Source organism: Bison bison, unplaced genomic scaffold (genome assembly GCF_000754665.1).
Source record: "Bison bison bison isolate TAMUID 2011002044 unplaced genomic scaffold, Bison_UMD1.0 scf7180017864340, whole genome shotgun sequence".
Classification (NCBI taxonomy): Eukaryota; Metazoa; Chordata; class Mammalia; order Artiodactyla; family Bovidae; genus Bison; species Bison bison.
In genome coordinates this window covers 4,784,793-4,793,449 of record NW_011494912.1, presented here as the reverse complement: position 1 = coordinate 4,793,449, position 8,657 = coordinate 4,784,793, and the positions used below count along the sequence as shown (strand labels likewise).

Below are 8,657 nucleotides of genomic sequence, written 5' to 3'. Positions count from 1 at the left end.
TCCCTCCTCTTCCTGAGCCAACGCAGCTCCAGTTTGAAAAATCCTGAAGCAGGACTCTGGCTGGGTTTGGAGGGTGTGGAGTCCCAGTTATCATGTCATTTCATCCACAAGGATTTCCCTGCGTATCTCTAAAAGATAAGGGCCACTCTTGAATTTTTCTTTCATTCTCAAATGCTTGTCTTTCTGCTCATTTGCTTTTACTTTTCTCTTTTCCATGTTGCAGACTTTCCACAAATGGTTCGTGTTTCTTGGCTGCTTATTCACATTTAAGAATGAAACAGTAAGACAATTTGACCAGGGACTCTGTTTACCTGGGCAGGTCTTCTCAACTCATCCTTCTTAATTTAAGGCTGAATAGATGGGTGCCAACCGAAATGCTTTGAGATCCTTAAATACCACAGGGAGGAGCTTTGCATTGGGTTCCAACTCCTGCTGCTGCTGCTAAGTCGCTTCAGTTGTGTCCGACTCTGTGCGACCCCAGAGACGGCAGCCCACGAGGCTCCCCCATCCCTGGGATTCTCCAGGCAAGAACACTGGAGTGGGTTGCCATTCCCTTCTCCAGTGCATGAAAGTGAAAAGTAAAAGTGAAGTCGCTCAGTTGTGTCCAACTCTTAGCGACCCATGGTGGGACTGCGGCCCACCAGGCTCCTCCCTCCATGGGATTTGCTAGGCAAGAGTGCTGGAGTGGGGTGCCATTGTCTTCTCCCCAACTGCTACACTAGCTTATGAATTCTGTATTATTTTAATCTGCGTATCCTCAATTTCTAGTGAGACTGAGCACCTTGGCGTATTTATTGGGCCATATATTCTTTGTGCATGTTTCCTGTTGTCCTTTGCTCACTCTTGGGCGTTTTCTTCACTGGTTTGTAAGAACCCTTTTCCTGTGATGGCTGTTTACTACATGTCTGTTACGTACGGTCACATATTTTCCTCTGGTTGTTTTGAGTATCTACACATTTCTGTGTTTGGCTGCTTTCTGTGTGGTCTCTGGAATCCACCCTGTGCTCGCACTTGGCCTGTGGGAGTAAGCAGAGGTCTGTCATGAGTGAGCAGGAGAGCTCAGGGTGTGACGGGCTTTCTGATAGCTTTTCTTGGAGTCTGAGCATCAGTCTGTGTCCACAGTGCTTTGTAATGTCCATAAGCCCATTTAATCTTCCCAACATATTTTAAGGGAGAAATTATCTCTCTTTTACAGATCAAGGGGAGGAATAAAGCTCAGAAAATCAGACCCTTTCCCTGTGAAGGTCTTTGTGTGTGTGTAAACAACTGTGACCATTTTCATTTGATTTGAAATGTAAACCCCCAGATGCTGTCCAAGGCTTTGAGTACATCCAGCTTCTCTCTCTAGCTGGGGTGTAATCACTGATTGCTCAGGGATCTTTTTTATTCCTTTCTTAGGTGTTTATGAATTTCCTCCCTCTTCTCTGCTCTCCATACTTAAGAGAAGCTGAAGCCTTTGGGCTACAGAATTAAGAAGATCGAGCCATGTTGCTTGGCCAGCCTCAGGGAAAGAATATCCTAACAGATTTTTGAAAGTGTTTTCTGGAAAGTCAGAGCAGCTCCCGAGAGGCTCAGGTAGAAGTAAAGGCTAGTAATAAGCTCCTGTAGTTGAGGTTCTAGGGTTCCTTTAGTCCTGGTTCAGAGAGTGTCGGCCAGAGTGAGCCCTGGAGCTGCAAGCTCCACAGAGCTCAGTGCCGAGGCTCGGGGGTCCTCTGGGGTCAGGGGTTCCCTTGTTCCAAAACAGCCTTCCTGTGTCCGGCCGTACTGGTCAGTTGCCAGGAAACCCTAGGAGCAGATCATCATCCCTCATAGTGTGTGACCAGATTCAGACAAGAATCTGCTTGATCCTGTTCTTCCGAAAGGGATTAAGGAGAAACTCAAATCCACTGTAGAGTCTATAAAGGTATTTCATGCCTCCAATTAGACGCGTCTGAGTCCTGAATAAATAGGAACTTGCTTCAATGTATTTTTGTGATTTTGTATGTTGTCAATTCTGACTGACTTTCCCTGCATCTCCACTTCTTTTACTCCTCCCAACAGAGGTGTGTTTTCCTGGGAGTAACTGGGCATCCGTCCTCTTGTTGGATGAGGGTTGTGCCATTTTCCAGGCAGACTATTAGGTAGTCTCCTGATCTTTAGGAAATCTGTGAAATGCTTTTTCCTCCAGCTCAGGAGATCTCTGACGTCATCCCTTTGTTGTGTGGACTATAAATACTCCACATAGGTTGGCACCTTTTGACGGGCCCCTTCCTGGGCAGTGCTTCCTCTGGTGGTTTCTTCGGCCCCTTCGCCCTCTTCGCAGCCCCTTTCGGCAGCCATTGTTGTTGCTGTTGTTCAGACTCTTCGTGACCCCATGGACTGCCCACGGCAGCCTTCCGTGTCTCTCACCATCTCCCAGAGTTTGCCCAAGTTCATTCATGTCCATCAAGTCAGTGTGATGCCATCCAACCATCTCATCCTCTGTCGCCGTCTTCTTCTGCTTTCAGTCTTTCCCAACATCAGGGTCTTTTCCAGTGAGTCGGTTGTTCTCATCAGGTGGCCAGAGTATTGGAGCTTTAGCATCAGTTCTTTCTAAGAGTATTCAGGGTTGATTTCCTTTAAGATTGACTGGTTTGATCTTCTTGCTTTCCAAGGAACTCTCAAGAGTCCTGACAGCCATAACAGGCCCCGAACCCCATTGCCAACTGAGGTTTACTTCTGGGCTCTTAGTGAATGAGGTATCAAAGAAGACTAGTTAAATTCAGGAGATAAACTACGTTCCTTTTTCTAATCTTCAAATCAGTGATTTATTGAAGTGCCCTTACCTTTCCGTATGGGGGCTGAAAAACGGGAAATCTGGATTCTCAGACTTAGCTTGTTTTCTGCGACATCAGCCAAGTCATTGAACCCCTCTGGGCTGCAGTCTTGCCATCTGTACAATGTAGCGATCACATCTTTAAGATCTCTCTGTACCTCCTTCGTTCCCGTCAGATGTTGGCTCAGTCTGTTTTTAATTTCTTGGATTCATGATTACCTAATTTTGAATAAGCCATGTCTCTAGGCCTGTGTAACCCAGAACCTGACTTAGATAAATAAGGATACAGGCACATAGTGAAAGAAGCGAGCATCAGTAGCAAAGAATTAATGTGAAGTCACCTGGGAGGAGATGTGGAGAGAGGATGGACTCTGGGAGCACAACATGGAACCAAGAGGACAGGCTGGGAGCCGGGGGACGAGTGGGAGCTTTAGCTGGGAAGGCTCTGGTGGGCTTCAGGGAGCCACACACCAGCCCCTGAGTAGTTGCGTGTCCTGCACAGAGATAAGCGGCAGCTGCTGTCGGCTTCACAGCGGGGTCTCTGACACCAGGAGAGGCAGAAACAAAAACAGGACAAAATAAATCGTCTAGGGGGTGAATTTCACAGAGGAGTGACCAGCAGTGTCACGCCCACCAACACAAAGGACAAGGACTGAGAAATAACTCGATCATTCATCCGCCAGTGTGGATGGTGGGAATGCAGGCAAGACCACGAGCCTACATTGGTGGGGCCCTCCCCAGGGACTTGGACTCAGCAGCTTGGCTGGGGCCCCACACTTGCTGTTTGTAACGAACTTCCAGGTGATATGGACCAGCTGGTCCGTGGAGCACAGTAAGGTAGATGGCCTTCTCAAGACATCCTCATGAGAAGAGGGAAGGAGTGGGTGCAGGGCAATTAGAAACGTAACACAGTGGATTTGTTTGGAAACGAGGGTGGCCATTGGGCAGCACTTCTGACCCCAGTTTGTCACGTATTCTGCTGTCTTCCATTCGTGCTGTGGCAGCTGATGGCCGTGAGCGCTGACAGGTGTCATCGGAGGAAGTGTGCTGAGTCCGGGGCCACCCCCAGGTCAGGGCAGAGGCCTGGGCGCGCTCGGGTTCAGTTTACACCTAGAAAGGCTGGGCTTCGGGGGACCACTCAGCTCGATGCGTGTTCCCAGCAGGAAGGGAGCACTCCGTGATGCCTGTCTCCCACCAGTGCTGAGAATTAGAGAGAAGTAGTTGTGTGGGGGTGCGGACCAGGGACGCTGAGGGGACTACAGCAGGAGGAGGCCGTGTGGAGCAGGCCACCAGCGGCCGGACCAAGGTGGGGAGAGGCAGATGAGGCCGCCGGCAGTGAGGACTGGCTTTGCACGGCGGGGGGAGGGGCAGGAGGGGGACCGCCGAGGCCAGAGGGCACAGCCAACTGGTGGGGTGGCCGAACATCACATCGTGGAGTACGTGAGGGGGCTCGGGCTTCTGGGAAAATTCTTCTCTCTCAGTTGGATGTTTGAGATACCCAGACTAGGTTATTCCGATTGAGTGATGCATTTTGAGTTAGAAAACTAGTTAAGTGGATTCAGGGAGGGTCTAGGAATCTTCACCTTTTTGTGCATTATCTGGGACTTGAAGAGGGATCTACAGCTTTTACCAGTTTTTCAAAGGCTGTATGACCCACAAGAGGTGAAGATCCATTGTTCTAGAGGTTTCTCAAGACACTGTTCACGTTTGCCCGCTCACTGTGGCTCACAGGCTCTAGACCAGGGCTGTGGATGGGCAGGGCTGGTCCACAACGCCATGGGAACTCCTTTTATCTGCCTGGCCCTTGGCCCTTTACCCTAGGGTTTCAGACAGAGACACCCCAGGCTCTGCAGCCTCCGGCTCCAGGTCCCAGGATTACATCACTTTCCTGTCTTCTCGTTACTTTCTCACACTCTTCTCTGATTACTGCCCACTATTCTGTGCAGCTACTGTGGACGCCGATCATATCATTGCTGGAGTTTCTATTTCACAGTGACTGTGCCTTTTCCCCAGGCCTGGGGTTCACTGTCCTCAGAAGCAGCTTGTTTAGTATTAATATATTCAGCTGGAGTCTGCCCTCCTGGACCTTTGTCTGTGTTCCCTGCCCGAGTCTGACTTCTGTCTTTGTAGGTCTCCTGGCTGATCTTTGCTTGACCCCCGGGTACATGATGGCTTTCTCTTTGCCTTTTGCTCCTTAGTATGCAATGAGTATTGGATTTTCAAAATGAAACGTGAACTTTTTTATTTTGATGCATTTTCGTTCATGCTAAAGTGTCCCTTTTTATTAGTTTCAAATTGAAAATTCTGTTGACTAAACTTCACAAACCCCAGTGTCTGATCTTGGACATTCTCCTTGCCCACCTGCATCCTCGAGCACACATGTTTGTGCTGCGTGAATATTGAATACAGGGCTGATTTCTACAGTCAGTGCATGGGACACAGATTGGATTGAGTTTTTGTTTTCATTGATGATTAGTAAACTTTTTATTATGGATATTTTCAAACCTATTCAGATTTAGAAAGAATAGCATGACAGTGTGGTCACCAGCATTCTGCTCTTCTGTTTCTTCTACCACCCCCCTGCCCTGTAACTTTTTGTCAGTATTTTAATTTAAATTATAAAAATGCTACGTGCTTATGGTTTTAAACCAGAAGGTGGAGAATAAAAGCTCCCTGTCCCCAAACCTGTTTTCTAGAGGTAACCACTGACGTTTCTTAAGTGTCCTTCCCAAAGCATTGCTGTGAATATTCAGGATTGTGGGTGTCTGTGTAATCTTCCACACAAATAGAAGTATACATTTCGTACCATAATGCAGTTTGGGTGTTTTCTAGGTTAGCATACAAAGAGCTGCCTCATTTTAAGAAAACAACTCAGCGGCATTCCATCCTAGGAGGGAATCATCTTCCTAACAGTGATTGATAGGCGGACAGACAGATGACATGGTTACCCCTCAGCTGAGTTTTCTCTGATGTTTGTTTAAATGTCATGTCACTGGGTAATACACATGTAAGTTCAACTGATCCAGGAGTCACTAAAGTGACCGCTCAAGCGTCTGTACCAGCTTATATCCCCTTTGGTGCTGTTGCTATTCCATTATTTAGCTTTGCCATCATGAGTACTGTTAGATGTCTTAATCTTTGCCAGTTTGGTGCATCCAAAATGAGATCTTGTTATTAGTGTTGACATGTCCGTGGTCAAGCTTCTTTTCAGATGTTCAAGTATCCTTTCTATAAATTGCCTGTTTCTCTGTAACCAAACACCTTTCTGAGTTTTTCAGGTTTGGGGTTTTGTTTTGGGTTTTTTTTTGATAGTAAAATGTCGGTTGCTTCCCTGGATACTCTAGGCATATGATCGTCACATTCAAGTAATGGTAACTTTGTCCTCTGATTCCCACCTTGTCTCATCTTACTCAGAGCCCATCTCCCTCTGTGGGCTGATACTTCCAGAATAGCGTTAGATGGTGGTGACGGATCAGCACTGCATCTTTCTTGACCACAGTGGGTGGACCAGTTGCTGCTATACTGCTCAGCATGATCCAGGCTTTCAGTGAAGATACAGTCTTCTTTCTGTCATGCTAAGGAAATGTTTTTATACTCAAGTTTCTGTCAGGAATGATTGTTATCAAATGCCTTTCTGTCACAAAGATAAACAAGCTTTTTTTTAACCTTTGACCTATTATTGTGGTTTATAATGTTGAATCTTTGCAGTAGGGCCTTTGCACTGACATTCCTCCAAGCCCGAAAGCCCTTCTGACTATTCAGAGCTCAGTCTACTTAAATGTCGCCTCCTTGGAGAGGTCTTTCCAGTTACTTTATGTTAAATAACAACTGACGTCCTTCTGTGTCCCCATAGCCTGCTGATTTTTCTTCACAGCAGTTACGTGTTTTGGTTTATCTCTTTATCCCACTGAAGAACGTCCCAGGAGGTTTGTCAGCTTCATTTCACTGGTGCCGTGTTTTTCTGTAATGTACTATAAAGGGCAGCCAAGCAGGCTTAGTCAGCAGGGTGCCACAGCACTTAGAGGCACAGACAAGCACTCTTCCTGGTAGATTTAAATGACCAGCAAGATGGACATCCTAAGAAAGCACTGGCCTCCTCTCCTGCCTGCACTGGCCCACCTGCTTCTTCCCAGGGCTTGGCTTGAGGGGACTGTCTCAAGCAGGTGTCTCTCCCCCACTCAGAAGCTGCTGTTCAGCAAGACGGCAGTGAAGGATGTGTTCTTAACTGTGACCCCTCCCCCAGCCCTGGACACCCACACGCACCAGGGCCCCAGGCTGGGCCGGCACGTCAGCCAGCACCCACCTCTGTGTCCCAGCATTTCCCACGGCTTTGGGCCCAGCTGGGAGGCAGTGATGCAGAGCCATCACTGCAGAGCCCTCAGTGGGTGGTCCTACCAGCTTTCGTTGTGTTCCCACCTTCAGTCGAGGTCATACTGGTCTTGCGACAGCTCAGTGAAGTATATCCTATAGGAATGTTTGATAGGTGAGGAAGCAGGAGATACAGCTGGCCCAGGATCACAGAGCTGGAAATAGTGGGACCGGGAGTCCACTTGGATCTCCTGGCCCTGGATAAACTACCACACTGTGTCCCTGCTGCCAGCGCCCGTGTTACCCGCCTCTGTGGTGAAGCCAGCTGTCCTGTGGAGCTGTCTGGGTGAAGCCTGTCCAGGCGTCTTGTCTGGTTACATCCCTAGTGGTCAGTGCTGCCCAGTGTGTGTCCCAGGGGTTTCACGTGTCCCCCTGAAAGCAGCCGCTTGTACGTTTGGCCCTTTGAGAGTGCTTCTGACATCCTCGAGTGGTTGAGGATGTGTAGCCCTTGTGGAACAGTCGAGATGGACCAATGAGGAGATTGCCCACACTCAGGAGTTAGTCATCTGTTTGGGGGCTTCATCTGAACAGTAAAATTGATCTGGATGGTCTCAGGGGCCCTTCTGTTCTGCTTTTCTGAGATGGTGTTCTTGAAGTTTCAAAGCCACCTTATTGACAGGTCACCATTTCCCTGCACCCACCCCTTAGGGCCCTTGCCCCCCAGGGGCATCTGTCTGTCCCTGGTTCCCGCCTGGACTCAGACCCGGGACTGGCTCTGGCGCCCTCTGGGACAGCTGAGTCCCACTCTGTTTCTAACTGCTGTGTTTGATTCCTAGATTTCGCAGCTAATGACAAGTGAGAGAAGCGAGGCTGCCCAGAGTTCTCCATCGTTATGGGAGGTGGGCAGAGCGCTTTCCGGAAGGATCTCCTCAGGGCAGACTGTGTGCTCGACCTGCTTGGAAGAGGGGCTGAGTTTCTGCAGTCCAAGGCCACGGCCCCGTCTGTGACTGACGCTGCTGAAGTGTTTTCACAGCTGCTGCTTTCTGTTTCACGTTTTCATGCAAAGGAGGTGAAAGGGTAGCTACTGACAAGTAGGAGAATGCTATTTTTTAAGGCAGTTGCTTGTTTTTTCAAATAGAATTAGTCCTTGGCTCTTCTCCAGTCCCAGCCCCCTTCCTGCTGCTCTTGTCCCTGGGTGAATACAAATAGGGATTGCTTTGTGTATTTTGTAGGGCTCTCAGTTTTGAAAAGGGAGAATTATGTTACAGATGTTTTTTTTGTTGTAAGTAAATAAAACACTTCCTTGTCTTTGCAAGATCCAGTGTAAATTGTGTTGAGTTCAACTAAACTTACGAAGTCAGTAGGTAGGGTAGAGGGACAGCTACTCACTGAGACCAGTTGGATCAGCGAGAGTGCGAGTTGGGTTTATTTTCTGGAGCCACAGCAGTTCTTTTTGACCTAAGGGTAAATGCTTGTGCGTTTGCATTGGGGTTCCCTTGAAATCTTCTCCCTTCCATGGGGAGCTGTTTCAAGAGAGTTAATTGGAAACCTGGGA

At 48.3% G+C, this 8,657-nt stretch overlaps 1 protein-coding gene across 1 annotated transcript in view; it reads left to right on the top strand.

The window, feature by feature from the left end:
* FKBP6 (FK506 binding protein 6, 36kDa) overlaps positions 1 to 8,417 on the top strand; it is a 22,056-nt gene extending 13,639 nt beyond the window's left edge. Inside the window, exon 9 of the mRNA XM_010854300.1 lies at positions 7,939 to 8,417. The gene's annotated coding sequence lies outside the window, so the exon portion shown is untranslated. The remainder of the gene's footprint in view (positions 1 to 7,938) is intronic.
* The last annotated feature ends 240 nt before the right edge of the window (positions 8,418 to 8,657 follow it).